Source organism: Furipterus horrens, unplaced genomic scaffold (genome assembly GCF_987537825.1).
Source record: "Furipterus horrens unplaced genomic scaffold, mFurHor1.1.pri manual_scaffold_3, whole genome shotgun sequence".
Lineage (NCBI taxonomy): Eukaryota > Metazoa > Chordata > Mammalia > Chiroptera > Furipteridae > Furipterus > Furipterus horrens.
The window spans coordinates 28074083-28093321 of NW_028327173.1; the positions used below are offsets into that span (position 1 = coordinate 28074083).

The 19239-nt window shown below is 46.1% G+C and overlaps 1 long non-coding RNA gene across 1 annotated transcript in view; it reads right to left on the reverse strand.

Annotated features, from left to right (window-relative positions):
- Positions 1–969: 969 nt before the first annotated feature.
- The window catches only part of LOC150014711 (uncharacterized), a 149565-nt gene continuing 131295 nt past the window's right edge, over positions 970–19239 (reverse strand). Inside the window, exons 3-4 of the long non-coding RNA XR_016509941.1 lie at positions 3945–4165; positions 970–3522 (exon numbers count right to left, since the gene is read on the reverse strand). This is a non-coding gene — a long non-coding RNA (uncharacterized LOC150014711). The remainder of the gene's footprint in view (positions 3523–3944; positions 4166–19239) is intronic.

Below are 19239 nucleotides of genomic sequence, written 5' to 3' on the forward strand. Positions count from 1 at the left end.
TTAAAACAACACTACTCCCTTCTTTCCTTCCTTGGACTAAATTAATATCCAAACCACAGAATTATCTTGGAAAGAGTAAGATTAAATATTCAGATCAAAATTTGGAGAAAGGAAAAACTACCAGCTAGTATAGGACAATCTCAGCACTATAGCTAGATCCCAGCAGCCTGTCCCTGGCTTCTTCAGGACCCGAGGGAACCAGCTGGGTGCAGAAGGCCAGGTGCAGCCTGGGGGTGGGGCTGCCAGCAGCCTCCAGGACTCACACTTCTGCTGTGCAGCCTTCGCACTGCCTCCTCCTTCTGCAGGTGCACCTGCCCCGGATGTCTATGGAGAACCACGGGGCTCACTCTCTTACCTCCTTCAAGTCCATGGTCATATGCCCCCTTCTCAGTGAAGCCCACACAGCGTACTTCCTTTAAAATTTCCCCCTAAGTTTCCCCATATCCTGCACCCTACTTAATTTTTTCCACATCACTAAGCACATTCTCACAGATTATGTAATTTACTTGTTTATTATGTTTTTTTGTCTACCTTTGATTTTTAAAAAATATCCACAAGGACAAGGAATTTTGTCTTTTTGGCTCACTCTAGATTCTCCTGGGTCTAGAATAGAATCTTGCATATAATAGATGCTCATTAAATTATGGCTGAATAAATGAACGAATGAAAAATTGTTCCTTTCCCTTTGCTTCTCACTCCTTAACTCTCTCCCTCAGCAACAACCACTCAGCTTACACACACACACACACACACACACACACACACACACACACACATTTCTGCCCTTTCCTCTCTTCTCTACCTGTATCCCAGGATGGCCACTAAGATCAGTAGATAATTTAGGCTAACTTTAGAAATCAGTAATGTAATGCCAAGCCCTCCATTAAACACTCATATTTTATATGCCTATATAGTTTTATATTCGTGAAAAAAGACCTAGAAGGATACATAAGAAACTAATACCACTGGGTATGTCCAGGGACCCAGGTAGCTGGACCATACAGACTTCACTCTCTGTGCTTTTGCACTATTTGAATTTTGAACTATGTGAATGTAACTAACTATTAAACATGTTTGATTAAAAATAAAAATTGGACAAAACCCATATTCCTCCACTCTTGTTCTCAACGCTATTTTAATACAAAGTTTTCTGGGTGAAGGTCACCAAAATGCAATCAGCCCTGGGGTCAGGATAGTAAGGCAGGGTGACAATTCTTCTTTCTAGTTCCCACATTTTCTTAATTAGATTGTTACTTTTATAAAAATGAAATATTTGAAAAAGTTTCCATCAAGCAGAAGGATATGAATTAATGCAAATTTCCCTGCATACATAAAACATTGAGACTTTGTTTCAATTCATGAATCCCTTTACCTTTAATTTTGTTTACTCCCATTTGGATTTCACATCTAACAGATTTTTAAATAAGTCGCATAAGGTGGTGCCAGGGTCTCTGCAGGAACAAATGAAGGGCACAAGACAATGTCATCCAGGGAGGATGACTGCAAACAAGCAGGTCTCACTGCCTAAGGGACACTCAAAAATGACAGCTGAGGTGAATGGGCCCGTGGATTATGTGTGATTTTCATGTGTTTCATTTGGGACTTTCAGATTGGTCCAAACTGTCTGCCCTGAGATGTATAACTGAACTTACTCCACAACGGAGTAAATATGGGTTATTAGTCATTGGCTTTCTCTAGGCTATGATTTTGCTGAGGATGGAGTCCCTGTTGAATTCATCTTTGTCTTCTCAGCCTCCAGCTTGGCACATCGCTATAGTTGCTGCTCCACAAATGGCTTATGAATGAATGAATATTTCTCAGTATCCAATGAGGAATCACAAGATACACCCCAATACCAAACTCAGACAGAAAGCATCACTCCCTCATTCACCATCTGCTTAACTCTGTAGTCATTCACAGCTATGCTCTGTTCTGGGCAAAGGGGAGGAGGCCAGAGCTACCCAAGTGTGGATCTATGAAGTCATCCAAGAACAGGCACGTGCAGCCCTCCCAGTGGTCGAGTCTCTAATACATTAGGGGCACAATGCTGGCTCCATACTTTGAGGTCTTTGTAACCTTCACTAGTTGTCCTTTGATCACCCTCTGGGGAATTATTATCTCAAGTACATAAAGATTAAACTAGAACCATGGTTATTCATGCTGCTTTAAAACAGAGGAAAGTTGGAAACAACCTAAATGTCCAGCCATATGCAATTAGGTAAATGGATGGTGGTATATCTCTGTGACTGAGTACAGTACTCTTACATTACAATGGCCACAGACTCATATAACTCATGGCAGAAAGGAAAATGGGGATGTGCATTCTTTAAGCTGTATCCACATGGCTTTATTCCCTTATACTAAATGAGTTAGCACCCTCATTTTTTGTAAACTACACTTGGCCTGAGTTTTCTCTCCTGTAATTAAAGGTATTACTTGATCATTAAAAAAAAAAAAGAAGAGAAAACTTGTTGATATAGAAAAGCTGTTCATGATAAAACATTAAATGACAATGAGTGTTATCAAAGAATTTATGTGGTATTGTGACATTACAAAGTATACATGACACTAATACCTAGAAAGGGATCTGGAAGGCTCTCCAGTGGAGTCTCAGTACTTATCTTTGGGGTAAGTAGGATTAGGGATTATTTTTCTTCTTTTACTTGTCTGTCTTTCTGATGCTGTTATCATAAGCATGAACTTCTTTACAGTAATGAAGATAAGAACCAAAGTTACTTTTAACTGAAGAAAGAAAAGAACATTGAGAGAAGGCTGGCCTCCTCTAAAGCTGCTTTCTCCCAGGGAGGGAGCTATGCTTCAGCCTCCTCCAAATTTACAAAGACTACACTTTCTCACACATCCCACCAAAGCACATCTGCCAAAGACAGGGTCCCCACCAGGAGAGGCAGAGTCGCCACTATGTGAGTCTCGCCTGGGACAAGGGAGGGGAGAGAGGCACTGGGGAGCTGATGGGAGACACGCTGACCAGGCAAGGTAGCATCTGTCAGAGTGGACCCTATTCACAAATGAAACAGGTATGACATGAACTTGCTAACTTCTGAACAACAGCAATGATCAGCCATCTTCTAATCTAAAAGGACCCAGTTTCAGGTAAGATGATTTAATCCGGAAATCAAAGGGAGAAAACAGTAACATTTTCTCATAGAGAAGGTTAACCAGAACTCCCAGAGCTGAAGCAAGAATAGCCTGCTGTAAGGTGGATATGAGATCTTCAAAGTCCATGGGGAACGGCATCCACGGCTGATAGAATCCAATGCAGGAGGGAAGAAGGTCTCTTCTCACGATAGCCATTGGCAAAACTGGTCGTAACTCAACAGACAATTTTCTCAGGATAACTCTGAAAAACATCTGGACTAGCGCTGCTTCTTTGGCTTCTCTGGTCTTTGGTCCAGTGATTGCAACTGCAGGATGACAAAGACCTTACTGTGTGTGCTCCATTCGGTGGGTTCCGGAGAGACAGCCCGGGAGCTGCTGTGGGTGGATCTTGGTCATTGCTGGTATCTGCGAACAGGGAGAGCGCTTATCATGATGGGACCCAGCCACTCTCCTGCTTTCATCATGTCAACAATGTACAGAAACGGGATGAGAAGCTGGAGCAGGCAGTGTGGAGGACACAACAGGAGCTTGGGAGGGGTGCAGTGCAAGAGGTTAACAAGAGCAGCAGGGCCATTAGCAAAGCAGGAGGAAGAAAGGACCCAGGGATGGAATGGCACTGTCAGGAAGAATTCAGAAAGAGGGGCAGAAGGTGTGAGCAGAGAGACCAGGCCAGCTTGGGCTGAAATGCTCATGCCCCATCACCTCCTGCTTTACCATCTGCCTCCCATTCTTTGCCTTCTAGCCCAGTAGGGGTCATCCCAGCCCCACCTCCCAATTCCTACCAACTACTAACCCTCCTCTAAGCCCTACCAGAGAAACAGACTTACCACCTCCGTGCTTGGGCCCGCATGTCTCCAGTTTCAGCCGTCCTTGGGGCTCCTGCTGGTGTGGGGGAATCCTTCAGGTGTTGGTTTCCTCAGTATTGCAATCTGTGCTTTCAGAATCTCCTTTCTTCCCATTCTTCAGGAAGATGTCAGGACGTTTTGTCCCTCGACTGGACAAGATCCAGCAGGAGTAGGCAACGCAGGGCCAAATCCGAGACACCAGACTGAGAGGGACAGGAAGGGGAAACACGGGACAGTCCTGGGTGATCTGGACCATCTGGTCACCTCGTTCTAGTTTTATGAGTGGACATTTAGACAAGGAGACCAAACTGGATCTGAACTCTAAATTTGGTATATAGCAGTCACAAGATTTCTTTCTAGTTGGGACCTAAGGCCTTTTGTCACCACCGATCTTCAAAACACAGGTGCAAGCACATCTATCTACCAAAGACTTATAAACCCAGGACAGTTTAGTACTTTAAACATGTGTGAACACTAACCACAATCAGCAACCTGCTCCACCTAAATCAGCATCCGTAAAAGCACATTTGTTGCGCCCTACTTCTAGGCTCCCTCCAGGATGAGTGTGTCCCCTTGCTAACACCTCCTCTGAGCAGGTGCTTACCTGGAATAGTGGACAAGACTTGATGCCAACCAGAAGAGCTTAGGCCCAACCCCAGCATGAGCCAGGAGCTTGCCTTCTGCTTTACGGCCACAGGACAGTTCACCAAGCCAAGCTGGGTAAACATCTTACAAACACGACCATTTCCTGTGGCCACCAGCATCCCCAAATCTTAAAGCCCATCCTCTGCACCAGTTGTACTCCAACTTTAGTGTTCTAACAGATTTGGGGGTTACACCCCAGGGTTTCTGATTCAGTAGGTCCAGGGCAGAGGCTGAGAATTTGTATTTCTAACAAGTTCCCAGGTGCTGCTGCTGCTACCTCTGGTCTGGGGACCACACTTTGGGAATCACTGGTCTACACCAAGAGAGGTCAACAGCAGACCCGTCTTATATTAAGGAATGTGAGAGAATAACTCACTTTCAGTTAGCACTCTAACCTCACCCAAAGCAAAGGCGCAGAAAAGGCTTCAACACAAAGAAAACTGATGATAAATGCATTCATTCTAAGGCCATAAAAGAAAAAGTGCCCTAATTTTATCTAATATAACTCCTTCACTTAACAAAATATTACTAAGTTTAGAGAGGTTAAGTGACTTGTTCACAAAAACAAAACAAAAACCCACAATGAAATGTGTTTAGCAGAACTCAAACAAACAAAAAAACCAGCAAAGCTATTTAAAATCATAAATACAGATTCAGAAATCCTCTGACTTTTGCCATTATCAGGATCACAGGGGTCAAGAGTTTCTGCAATCAGTGAATTTAGGCTTTTTCTTCCTGTTCTCGATGCCAAAGCACTTATCCCTTACCATGGTCATTTCTTAGTAAACTTAAGATGGAAGCAGTTTCTGGTTCCTTCGCCATTGAACTGCCTGGAAGCTGGAACTGGTTTTCTCATAGGAACCCCATTACATATGTGCAGGGTCCCCGGATAACTGCTCCCAAAAGCACAGTGTTGCTGAGCCCCATTGATCACAGCACACAGACTCTAACCCCCATGAAAAATAGTAGTTCCTTTAAAATCTCATTCTGAGTTTTCACTTGGACCCTCATTCTTCCTGGTCCCTTGTCCTAGAAAATTGCTGCCCCAGGTTTTCTCATGTCAGGTTCCTTCTGTTACCCAACTTTAGCTGGTATGTTTCCTTTTCAAGAGCAGACCTCACGCCCACCTCCTGCTAATTCTCTCAATCCCACTGCCCTTCCCTGTTTTCTCTGTAGCCCTCAGCACTGTCTGAAACATTCTGTTCATCACTTACTGGCTTATCACCACCTGACACAGGATGGGAGCTCCACGGGAGCAGGGACTTTGGGTGTCTCGCTGACCACTGTAAGCCCGGCACCTAGAACAGTACCTGGTGCTCAGCAGCTTCTCTGCACGTCTCTGTTGAATGAACAGATGAATGTACCAAAGAATAAAATAGTGTCAGACACCAGGAGCAGTTTCTCCCAACATGGTTCCAAAAGTTGGGTTTGAGACTTTCTTTCCAGTTTCTTTCCCTTTCAGCAGCAGGAGCTGGACTCCCTGTGCTTCCCCAGAAGTGAAGGATAAAATGTGCCTGAGTTTGGTTCTCAATTACAGAAGAAAGAAGACAGGAAGTTCCAGGACTGGGGAAGGTGCTGAATCACTTCCCTGCTCTGGGGCCATTTCATGTAGAAAGGATGCTGATAAGTCAGCTCTAGCTGGATATACGACTTCAGAGGCAGCAGATAAGTAGAATGAGATGATGATTTAGCATCAAGAGATGTGAGTTCAAACCCTAGGTAAGTCATTTAAATCTCCCTGAGTTTCAGTTTCCTCAGCTGTACAATGCAGATGGTGAAAATACCCAAGGCATAGCGTACTTGTCAGGATCAAGGAAGTTAGAACACATGAAAATGCTCGGTAAACAGTAAAAGACTGTAACTTGCTATTAAATGATTAATAATAAGACCATGTAGCCTCTGAAGGGATCCAAACCAGTGACGTGTCTCAGGATGTGCATCTCCACTCAGTCCTGCTCTGCTGCCTCTCTCAGTTCTCCCTGGTGCCCCCAGACCTCAGGCTGCTGCGTGGGAGCCCCCGGCCCAGCAGTAACGCCCTGGAGTGCTGGCTCTGGCCACTGGAGCCCCAGGGGAGCTGCCAGCAGCATCCCAGCCACAGCCACAGCCACAGGCGGTGAGAACAGGAGGACGCCCAGGAGCAGAGCACTGTGGGAAGCCGCAGAGAATGGGGGAAACTGTCAGTGGAACTGAACCAGGGCACGTGGTAGGAAACAAACTGAGATCTCTCGACTTCTGGCCAAAATCCTCTGGATAACCCGGAGTCGCAGAGATGAGAATGTGAGAGAAGCCCAGGCCCCCCCTTACCAGCAGGCCCAGGTCCTAGGTGAAGGTCTCCGCCCCTTCCCTCGCCCAGGCCTTTACCAACCTGAATTAACCAGTGGGCTGTGTTAACCAGTGTCCCATTAACCAAATTTTAATGCTCCAGGCAAAGAGGCTCTTGGCCACAGGTGCCCTCACGTTGCAGGTGTCACCTCTTCTAACCCAGTCACTCCCAAACCGTTTCCACTCTTCCATGAGTGATAACCTTAATGACAAATCTGAAAGCAAAGGGGAATTTCTCATCCCTTCGACCAAGAGTTCACCTCCCTCAGGCAACTAAGCACACACAGCTGGGCACAGTCTTCCTGCAGCGTGCCATGTCCCTGGCAGGACAAGCACAGCCCCCAGTTCCTGCCCAGGACAGCACACAATCTGGTTGAAGGCACGGAATTCATCACCACCACCATGAACTGCTATGTTCACCACAGAAAAGAAACACGTGAGGTGGGGAATAGAGGCATCTTTATTAGGTCATCTTGAGTGGCTGAGTTCTCTCCTGACTTCAAAATGCTGTATGGGTTGGGGCATCTGGACCATAGGCAAGTTGTTTGATTTCTGGCAGAGTTATGACGCGATTGCTGCTGATTTTTGCCTGAATCAGGAAAGTTCAGGGAGGTGTCATGCATCAAGGGGCTTAAAGGATGAGAGAATTTCAATGTGTAGAAAGGGCAAGAAAGGGAGCTCCAGGTGAAGGAAGCGAGTGAGGCAAAGGGGGCCGAAGGGTGCATATAACCAGGCAAAGCTGGGGTGTGGGGCATGGAGGGATGAAAGCCGGTAGGGTCTGAGATACCCGTGAGCTCTCCAAAGTGAAACGTTTGAAAGCTATGAGTCCCCACCTGCTGACCCTCAGCTCTGGGCTGATACCAGCCTATAAATGATGACGTGTGTGAGTGTGCAGAGGGAGATGACCAGGGAAACACATGTTGAGGGTTGTTGGCTTTCAAGGAATGAGGAGAGAAAGGTGCCAGAGAGGTAGGGGGACAATGGAACCTCATTCATCCTGTTCACTCACTGGGCCTGTGCCAAGGTCCATCTATTGCCCTCCGATCCTCTCCGTCTCCCTCTGCCCCCACACCCGGGCTCCAGGCTGGGTTGGGGAGGAACAGCAGGGCTCTTACTCCAGGCGAATCTTGGCAGACAGTTGGCACCTGCACACAAGGGCCACCCAGCTGCTCGTCAAGAGCTGGAGAAGGGGTATCCTCTAGCCAGAAACGGGTGTGAAGGGCCCATGGTCTCTGGTTTCAGGCTGGGCAGGGCGGGCTGTGGAGGACCCACTGAAGAGAGAATCACCTCACTCCTACCTCAGCACAGGCTCGCCTTACCCCTGTCCCACTAGACCTCTCTGCTCGCTCAGCCATCAGAGCTTCTGCTCTTTGTCCAGGCTGCACTTAGCAGCTTCATCCTGTCATGTCCTTGTCGCACTTCCAAAACCTGACTTCAGACTCATCTTCTTCCGCCATAAAAGCCTTCAGATTAGAGTCTTCATTGGGGGGTCACAGATTCAAGTGCCCATGAAGCCAGACAGGTCATATAAATGTGTGAAGTAGCTCATTTATGGGACCTAGGTGGTAGCTGTCTTGGTGTTACCCAGACAATTGGGAGTCTCAAGATCTGTGATGAATCAGAGGAACTGGCCTTACCTGAAGGGCAACATAATATCGTGTGGGAATGTGGGCCAGTAACACCAGAACTTCACATTTGCTGGGGAGAAGCCCAGTATCAGTATTCTCACATGAAATCACCCCATCGCTATATCAGAGGCAAGTTCAAATTTAAGACGCCATGTTGTAAGCCAAATAAAATGCATTTGCAGGCCAGGCCAGCTCAAGTGTCACCAGTTTGCAGCCTCTAGATTTATTTCTGCATCACCTGTGCCTGGCACATTGTAGATGCTCAATAGATGTGTGTTGATTGAAACGCAAATGAACGAACGAATGAAGGGAGAGAAAAGAGGAGCAGATGGGTGGGAGAGGGGAAACAGGCTGGATGGCCAAGTGCCTTGATGCCAAGTGGTGGGTCAGGAAGCTCAAGGTGACCCCACTGCCAAGCTGTCAGTGTAAACATCGTTGTGGTCTTGCTTGCTGGCTGAGGGGTGATGAAAGATTAGGGGTCCATGAACCCAGAGTCAGCAAGCATCTTCTCACAGGGCATTACAGTAGAAGCTCTTGCTGCAGCCAAAACGCACATGCTGACATCACGCTGGTGCGCACACACTGACACGAGCAAGGTGTGAGAAAGCTGGAGGCTCAGCGTGGCACAGTTCTGCACGCTCGACAAGGTGCACCTTTTGCAGCATGTTACAGACATGTTCAAGAAAGAAAGGACAATTCCGCAATTTGGAGGGTGCAGGGGAAAGAAAGGAGTCGTCCAGCCAGAATCCCCTTTCTCTAACCAGAAACTCACCGCCCCGCCCCCGCTGCCTTGTTGACCACTCTAAAGCTTTGGGGAGGGCATGAGTGAGCCTGGCATGGACCCACGGCCTCCAGGAACACTGTCAGGAGGGAGTGGTGTGCAAGTGACCCATGTGGAATGCCTGGGGTTGCAAAAGAAAAGTTATTTCAGGTTCAACTGAGTTATAATTTATTTTTTCTAACTGATTATTACTGCTGCTGACTCTATAAATAACCACCTAGGGAGTCTGCTTTTCTGCTCCCAAATCCTCAAAAAGCATTGCCAGGTTCTCTGTGGTTTCTGGCCTGCCAAGCACACAGCACATTGCTTTTCTGTGCAGTCCTTCAGGGAATCCTTCCGCAGTGCATGCCAAGGAATCTGCTGATTTCTGCTCAATTCAGTCCTCCCCTTCTTGATCCAACTCCTCTCCTCCAAACAGGTCACCCAGCCCCCCGCCCCCCTCCACGAGAGGTCTCGCTCCCCGGACACAGGTGGTTCCCAGGCCAAGGTCCCAGGTCCCTCTGTTTACTCTGCTACAGCCCAAATGCAGACTTCTGTGCTCAGGAGACAAGTCATTTGTAGCACAGAAATCCAGCTGCAGCATCATTCGTGCCTGAGCCCGGGGAAGTAAAGAGGGGTAGCCTGATGGTATCACTGACAGAGTATCAAGGGTCAATACATGAAATCAATGTAAATTATTTAAAGAAGAGTACATTCAAGCACTACTCAGGTTAATCAAGTACCAAAAGAAAAAGTATGTTCTTCATGCTGTTCAGAAGGATGTACGTTTAGGTTTTTTCTAAATGACATGGAGTTTTCCCTTTAAATAGAGAAACTAGGAAGGAAGCAACATGCAGAAGGACCCATCAGGGACCAAGCACTGTGCTGAGCCCTTCAGGTGCAACGTCTGTTTTAACTTTACAATGCGATATCTCTGAGGCAGGCATTTGTATGTTCCTTTGGTATATGAGGGATCCAAGAAGAGGGATTTGCTCAGAGTTATGCAGAAAGAAAGAGGGAGCAGTGAAATCCAAGGCCAAGATCATCAGATTCCAAAGCCTAACTTCTTTCACCACTGCACCCTACTGACTCTCTAGCTAGAAGACCAGGATTTAAAGACGTGTTTAGTTTTCATTTTTTCAGATTAAAATGCAGTTCGGAAAGCAAGGACAACTTGGATACTTCCCCACAAGTCATTAACAGCCATATCTGAACTCTTTGAAAATTAACCTCTCTAACTGGTCAATTATGAAATCTTATGTGCTTTCTCTTTCACTGTTTATTAGGAAAATGACCATAGGGTCATTCACATGGCTTTAATGATCCAAATATAAAATCTTGTGTATTTTTGATAGTTTTAAAAACAATAAATACTAATATTAACAAAACAATTTAAAATGTTAGTCTTCACAATTATTCAACCCTCCCAGGCAGCTCGGGTAACCCTCTGTACACAGCCATTCCATATCACCCAGATGGCAGTACCTGTAACATCACCTTTGAATGGCCTGCTTCCTCCCTCTCTCTCCTTCGAGGACTGCGATCTCCACTTTTTTTGGTCATGTCCCTTAGCAGTGAACATTGGCATATACCCACATGTGTATACACTTGTTTCTTTATAACTTACATTCATATTCTGTCGTGCACAAAACTAGAAAGAAAGGAAGATACATGTGTGTTTACTTCCCTATGTATCTGTCTGTCTGTCTGTCTTGTTCTCTTCTTGTCTCTCAGTGGATCCACTTATCTCTCATGGCCTCTAACACACATATCTCACTTTGGAGACCACTGTTCTGGGCTATGTTCATCCTCCTCCATTTATTCATTCACTTCCCATTTCCAGTAGCATCTACTCTGTTACAGAACCATGCTAGGCACTGGGGATACCACCATGAACAAGAGAACAAGGATTATGTTTTCCATGGAGCTTACAACCCAGTGGGTGAAACAGTGTCAGATAATGTCACATAGTGGTAACTGCCACACAGAAATAAAACAAGGTGATGTGACAGAAAGTGATGGAGAGTGATTATGGAGGTGAGAGGGAAGCCACAGTGAGTGGGCTCAGTGGTGGCCGCTGTGAGCTGCATGATGAGGAGGCGGGGAACAAAGGTCTAATGGGAGCATGAGTGTTCTGGGCAGAGAGAATGTCAAGGGCAAGGGTCCTGAGGCAGGAAAGAAGGCCAGTGTGGCTGGACTGTAATCAGCTCATAGTAGGATAGGCTGGAAAATTTAGAAGTTCAGGCTGAGGAATTCCTGACAGAAATGAATTCTAGCCCCACTGCCTACTGACCTGTGACCCTGGGGATTAATGCTATATGCTGCCCGGGGTTATAAAGGAGTTTGTAAAGGACTAAAAGTGTAAATACATGAAACATCAACCTCAGTTAGAAGAATGTCCAGGACACAGCTTGCATCACTAAGTGGCAGCCTCGGTGTCTGTTCACTTGTGTATCATGCCCCATGGGGTAGAAGTTCTGCTCCAGCTGGGTTGGTCAGTCTTCTGTCCTGCTGATCCAGAGCAGCTGTCACTGTGCCCGGCCTATCGGAAGAGCTCAGTGAAACTCTGCTAAATGAATGAGTTCAAAAATTGGGTAAAGCCTAAAGAAAATCAGAGTTTGGCTGAATATAAGGGATAGATACTTTAGCCAATTTTTTTTCTAATTATAAAAGTAATGTCATGTATATTCTGGGAGTCTTCGCTATCTTAAACAAAAATGGAATCATACTCTACAACCACTTAGTACGTATTTCCCACTCCACACATCTGTTGTGAGAGGCAATGCAGCAGTGGGGTTAAGAATGTGGGCTCCAGACAGACCACCTGGGTGCACATCCCTTCTCCACCACTGGCCACCTGTGTCATCTGCCCTCCTCATGGCTCAGTTACTTATCTGTAAAACTGTCCCCCAAATAGCTCTACCTCATAGTAGTATTGTGAGGATTGAATTAATTCATATAAACTGTCTAAGATGTGCTACGGATGTGGTACCACTGATGTAACTGATCCTCCATTGTTAGAGATTTGGATCCTTCTCATATTTCATTATAAGCATCACCACTAGGAATGTCCTTACAGCTAAACCTTTGCCACACAAACATGATTATTTCCTTAAGAGAAAGCACTAGAAATGGCATTGCCAAATCAAAGGACATTTTTTTTAGGCTGTTAATACATATTGCCAAACAGTCCTCTAAAAATAAGTGTGGCCCCCTTTCCTCAACCTTTGAGAAATCGTGGCCTGAGTGGATAAAACACTTACGGGACATTTACACAATGGAATACTACACAGCTGTAAAAAAGAAGAAAGTTTTACCCTTTGTGACAATATGGATGGACCTGGAGAACATTATGCTTAATGAAATAAGCCAGTCAGAGAAAGACAAGTACCATATGATTTCACTCATATGTGGAATATAATTAACAAACTGAACTAACAAGCGAAATAGAGACAGACTCATAGATGGACAGCAGGCTGACGGCTATGGGGGGATGGGGGAGGAGTAGAGAGACTGAGCAAAAAGGAAAAAGGCCTCGTAGACATGGGAAAACAGTGTGGTGACTACAGGGTGAGGGGGGATATATTGGGACTAAATGGTAATAAAAAATATAATAAAAATGGTTACATTAAAAAAAAGAGAAAATCTTGGCCAATGTGTCAGGCAGAAAACATCTCATTGTTTTAATTTGCCTTGTTTTAATTACATATCTTTGTCAAACAGTTTCCATTTGTATTGCTTCTCTTGTGAAGTGCCTGTTCATGTTTTAAAAGGAAGTCCATTTTAGTAATGACAGGCAACAGACTAGGCAGCTCAAAATCAACCCCTACCACTGGGAAGGGTCAGGCAGGGCCAGGTAATCACACATCACAGAACTGGGCACCTCTTTACCTTGTGGAAAGTCGAACTAGGTGAGTTCTAAGGTCCTTTCTGAGGCTGGGTTTATTTACCACTCATTCAGACCAATGAAAGCAGTAAGCAAACAAGTCCAACAGCTGGACTCTGAGGCCTGTTGATATCAGTTTCCCCCATGTTTTCCCAAGGTGAATTTGATGCCTGAACATCTTTCATGAGCCTCTGCATAAGGTCACCGAGTTATATCAGAAAGACAAGCCAAACCAACAGGGCCAAGCCTCTAGTAGACAAGAACATGCCACAGTGGGGGAATTCCTTAAATCACCCCTTTGACAAGATGGAAAAATCTTTGAGGACCACACGCTGAATCTTGTTACCACAAACAGCCTTCACGGTCCAAGTCAATGAAGCACAAAGACTTCCAAGGTGTGGCCAGGGTCTGTTTACCTCCAGCCACATTCGTAAAACTTTCTTCCTCGCTTTGAATTTGGCTTTGGTACAATAATTTGACATATAACACCCTCCTTATCCCACTGCCCCACAAGTATTTACACAGCAATTTTCTCCTGAGCTGGTCAGAAGCCTGCTAGGACTTGGAGAATTCCACTGTGTTTGTAGTAAGCAGACACCTGGATCCAGATTTGCTGGTTTTCTGCCCTTAGAGAATAAACTGTTCTTGGATTAGAAATGGGTCTGGTATCTGGTTCCTTTAGCCAGAAGTTTGCAGTGTTTTTAGAGAACTATCTACATTTTCACTGAGGGGATTTTTCCGCTAAAAGCTCCCCCATTTCGGCTATCACAGCTGGCGCTTCCCTCCGGGTGTGGCCCCAAAGGCATAACGGCAGTTGGGAACAGAATGTTGACATCTCTTGAATTACTCCTCTGGGGAGGAGTCACATGTTAGGTGAGAATCCTGGCGAAGTCTCCTGTGGGCACACCGTAAGCACACATACCTGAAAGCAGCAGAGCAATGAAAACTGGCAGCCAAAGTAAAGCAGAAAGGAGAACATCTTCCAGGAGGGAGGTGGAATCAGATTGAGGCAAAGCCAGGACTAGGGTCTTGGCAACACGAATGAAATCCTAAACTAAGAGGGAGGGGAGCTGTCACTGCCAGCCCCCGAGCGCACCCTCGGATGGGGAGTGAGGTGGGGGGAAGCTGTGTGCTGTGCAGGACTGTGGCTCTGCGTGTGACCCTCAGTTAGGGGCCGATTGGCCAATGCGTCCGGAGAAAACTCGTACTCTGCCTCAACCTGGGGACCACGTTATAGCTGAATACAGAAAGTCACTTTGTCACTTGCCTGAGCAGCGCACTTCAATCACTCCAAAAGAATGTGTGGAGGTCTGTGTGCACACTGCACAGGGCCAGGCGCTGGGGTTGATCAAAAAGAAATGCAAAACCTAGTTACTCTGCTCTGAGGGCTTATGATTTAATGGAGGAGGTGACACAGTAGTAGCTGGCGATACAGCAAATCAGGACCAAAAAAGAGCTTCCAGCAGTGAGGGCCACCACAGGCCCAGGAGGGCAGCAGGCATACTGAGGAGGAGACAAGCCAGCCTTTGTGGGAACGTGCACTGTGTTTGGCCTGGGAGGGTGGGGAAGTTCGAGCAGGTGGACGAAAGTGAACGGGCATCTGGGGAGGAGGGGAGGCTGTGAACGCAGCCTGGGAAAGGCTGGACCGGCGCGTGCAGCCTGCACTCCTGGCCCAGGCGGAGGCTGTGTGGAAGGGAGGCAGAGGCGAAGAGAATTTGATAGGGAGGAAAGAGGCCAGATTTCACAGAGGTCTGAATCCCACACAGAGAAGTCTGGGCTTTGGCCAATAAGCAGTAGGGAGCAGTTGGAGCCTTGTGAACAGCAGATTAACATAATTAAAGGAGGATCGTACAGACTTCAGCTTTTTGTGGGCGTGCAGAATAGGCTAGGGGTGATGAGAACCCGAGAAAACTTTTACAAAGGTTCAGGCTGGCAGTGATCAGGGTTGAACCAGAGAAAGAGATCTGGATGATACTACAAAGCAAGTACCTAAGGTGCTTGGAGAAGAATCAGTAAGGGGGCTTATGGACAAGTCAGGGGCCATTCTAAATTTCACAACGTGGTGACTGTGAGGTGGAGGTGGCATTGTCAAAGGTAAAGAAACAGATTGAAGCTGAGGAGGTAAGACCTGATGAATTCAGATTTGGATAGTTAGGTAGTTTAAAAAAAAAAAAAAAAAAAACTAAACTAAACTAAAAGGCCAAAATATCCAAAAGGCAGCCATGAACTGAAAGCAGAAGGCCACAGGTAATGCTTTGTCATTTCTATTAAAGGGAATTTTTTTAAAAAGTTGAAGTTTTATCCAGCATCAATGAAACAAACAAATAACCAGCTCGTGTGGGTCCTGCACACCCACTGCCTCTCCTGTTTTGATCCTCCCCTAACAGTTTATCAGACCATGGTCGAGACCAACCCTAGAGAAAAGAACAGAAACACTCAGCAATACAGATTCCTCACCCTCTCTGCTGCTGGAGGACTGTAGGGCTTAATCATTTTCACACTTATCCACATGCTTACAGTACAGTGTGTAAGTACTGAGTCATCTCTTTTTCCCCTTCCCTTCTCTCCCCCCTCATTCCCTCCTACCAGTACCACCTCCTCCTCCACCACCACCCCCCAAACTGCTGCTAACATCCTGGCATGCATTTTTCTCCATCCTTCCCAGCTTGTCTCCTACTTCTTTAGAAATGCTGGGAGTCTAGGAGATGAACCACAGGTTCAACAGGACAGAAGACCATGGATTTCAACAAAGACAGGCAGTTTGTTGTGAAAGGAGCATTGAAGACAAGTCAGGAGCCTTGGGTTTTCAGAGTCAGGCGAGGGAATCAGATAAAGATCCTCAGAGACAAGGGGGCTCACGATTACCCAGCTTTGCTGACGTAGAGACATGTTTTCTCACTCCACAGATACAGATGGAAGATAAGCAGCTCCCTTTCACAGAGAGGTAACCCCAAGTGCAGTACTCACAGCTCCCTCGCTGTGAATAACGGTGGAAGGGAAGGAAACAATAAATGCACAGAGTGGGGGAGGGGGAGAGAAAGAGAAAGAAGAAGAAGGAAAAGGAGGGGGAGGGGGAGAAGGAGAAGAAAAAGTAACGCTTAAGGTGGAATGGAGTGAACAGTCTGAAATGCACACCTCCTCCAGTTCCTGGAAAACAAAGATGAGTCAAACAGAAGCTCAATTTCACAGGCATTTCTCCTCCACTTGTCACACAGATTCCCAGACACAGAATCATCTGTCCCCACGTCACCCAGCATCTATAGCTACCAGTTGCTGCGTCCTTGTAAATTAAGCTGGAGGGTCACAACCACTTAAGCTGGGAAGCTGAAGGCAAGCGGGGCCACGTGGGGAAGGTTCCAGTGGCCCACGGGCAGGTGAGCATAGTGGAAAAAGCAGAGAAGCCCAGTACTAAGATGGCAGGATTATGTGGCTCTGAAGAAGCAGCCCAGGATCATCCAATCTGATCTGTACAGCCTAGATTCTGCCTTTATTTCTAGTTTCCTAGACAACCCAGCCTAAACCAGGTAGAAATCTGAACTCCATCTCAAAGAATAATACAGTTGGGGCAAAACAGGAAAGGCAAAGGGGTGATACCATGTGTCACTTAAGGGAATGGGGACAAGCAGGGAGATGGGGGTCTTTCTAAATGGAGGCTTAAATCCCATTAGGCTCTTAACTCTCAGTAATCTTACATTTGTGGCCAAGAGAATGAGTCTAATTTTGGTTCTCTGATGGGGGTGTGGGTTACACAGGTACACGGATTTGTCGAAACTGATATGTGCATTTCACTATATATAAGTTAGACCTCAGTGATGCTGGTTTTCCCAATTAATTGATTGTGTGACCTTGGACAAGTCGTTCAACTTTTGTAGTCCAGGGTTCCCCATCTGTCAAGTCGAAACTAAGAAGCCAGCCTCTAAGTGTCTCATTGGCTTTAAAATGTGTAATCATAGGAGCTGATTGTAGTGGGAAATGGGCAGTACATCCAGATTAAGAAGAGCCGTGATCTTTGATAGGCACCAGGAAAATTTTCTGAGTAGGATTAGCTGTCTGCAAAACATGTCCCCCAAATTATCCACCTGGAAACAAATTCAGAGAGAGGTAAGGATATCATCTTCCACATCAAAAGGTGAGTGGCCAACAATCTCACTTCTCAGGGTTGCCCACCCTACAGGCTCTCTAAGCGCTTCCATTTGAGATGGCCTTGCTATTGGAGAATGCAGTCTTCTTCCCTTCCTTCCAAACTCTCTTTGAGTTTGCAGCACACTGGTCAGGTAGTAGGAGCAGAAAGGAGAGAAGAGGAAAGGGAGGACATGTTCACACTTGGGTGCATGCTGCGTGCACAGAGGGCTGGGTGGCTTCGAAGACTTAAGAGGATGTGACAGCCAGCCAGCTGTTGCCCCTCCCTACTTCTTGTGGACAAGAAAACAAAGATCTAGAACAGTAGTGTGACATCTCGCTGTTTCTAAAGGCCAAAAAAACACTGAAGTGGCGTGTGGCTATCTTCAGGCTGGTGCTCCTGCTTGCTCCATAATCCAGTTTCTTATGGGTGATTTTGAACAGAGGGACCAGATCTACCATAAGCAGAGACTGAAACTTTATGTCTCAGGTGGACTTTATGGCGCACCTGCTTCTCGTCTCAGAGAGGCTTTGAGACGTGGGGGAAGTTTTGCATATACAGAACGGAGCCATTGCTTCCATCAGGATAGAAAGGAATTCACAGGAGATGTCTTGCTCACAGCTCCCCAGTGTCACAGCTGAGTGGGAGCTGGCCCACGGACCAATTGGATAAGAAAGACTATCAAAGGAGCATCAGCTCCAGATTGCAAACTGCTTTAGCAGCTGAAACAGTCATAAAGATTGAGCAAGTTCCTCTAATCCAAGGGGTTTATGATTCAGTGCTGGCTGCCTCTGACTCTCACCCTTGACCCAGCCTATTCATCAGTATTTTGATAAGCAGATTGACTTCACAGAGCTACTTAATCTGGGTTCCCAGAGAAGTCTTGCAGAGATTAATGATAGCACTGTGCTTCCTGCCAATTTTTGAGGCTCGGACAGTTAAATAGCAAAGGGGAAGTGACATACACTTTCTTATCATTGGACTTGACCTCACTAGGGGTCAACTCAAGCATATTTTCAGTTTAGATATTTGGATCTATTTTTTAAATCTACTCTCTCCTTGGTATTCAGGAAAATTGAAGCCCTGGCTCATATCCTCCTTGATGCCAGCTTTTAGTCAGAGTCATAAGAGCATCTGGAGCTAAACAAAGATTAGAGGCAAAGGGAACAGGAATTATGGGGAGACAGTAGAGACCTGGTTGTACCAAGGGGCACGACCAATGAGCTACACCCACCACACAGCCCTCCCATCAAATGCCCTCAGCCCACACACCACAGGTGGCAGTGGCAGGAGAAGCTGGCTCTGGAACCCTAGATCCTGAGGCCTCCCGGAAGTGCAGCCAGCTCCTGTCTTCCTGCCCTTGCCCGCAGAGGATGCTCTGGGGAGTTGCCACATCCCAAACTGCAAGGACAATCCCTGACCTTCGCTTTGCCACTGTCTCCTCCAATTGTCTTTGAACAAGGGCAATGCTGGGGCCTGTGTCCCCTGTTAGAAGTGATTTGGGGAAATGGCCTGGATTGTATTCTGGAGAGATGCAAATTATTTTAAAGCAAAGTCAGAAATGACCAGAGAACTCTAGACTTGAATTCAGTTTGTGAATGATTAGGTAGGAGGAGTAAACTCAGGTTTAGCTCATTTGTAGGCTCCTATATTTGCTACAAAATAAGAAAAGTCTCAATTAAAATTTACGGCTATAACAACAAGGAGGATGAGCAGGAGCAGGAGTTTTAACTATGGCTAGTACCAAGGTTAACCCACTTGTTTATTACAGGTAGCTTCAGGATTTGGCAAAAATAAATAAGTAAATAAATAAATATAACCCAGAACTTTGAGCCCCTCACAGGCAGAAGGAGGTGACATGTGAACTAACAAGGTTTTATGATAGAAAAGAATATTCCAGTCTAAACTCCCCTGTG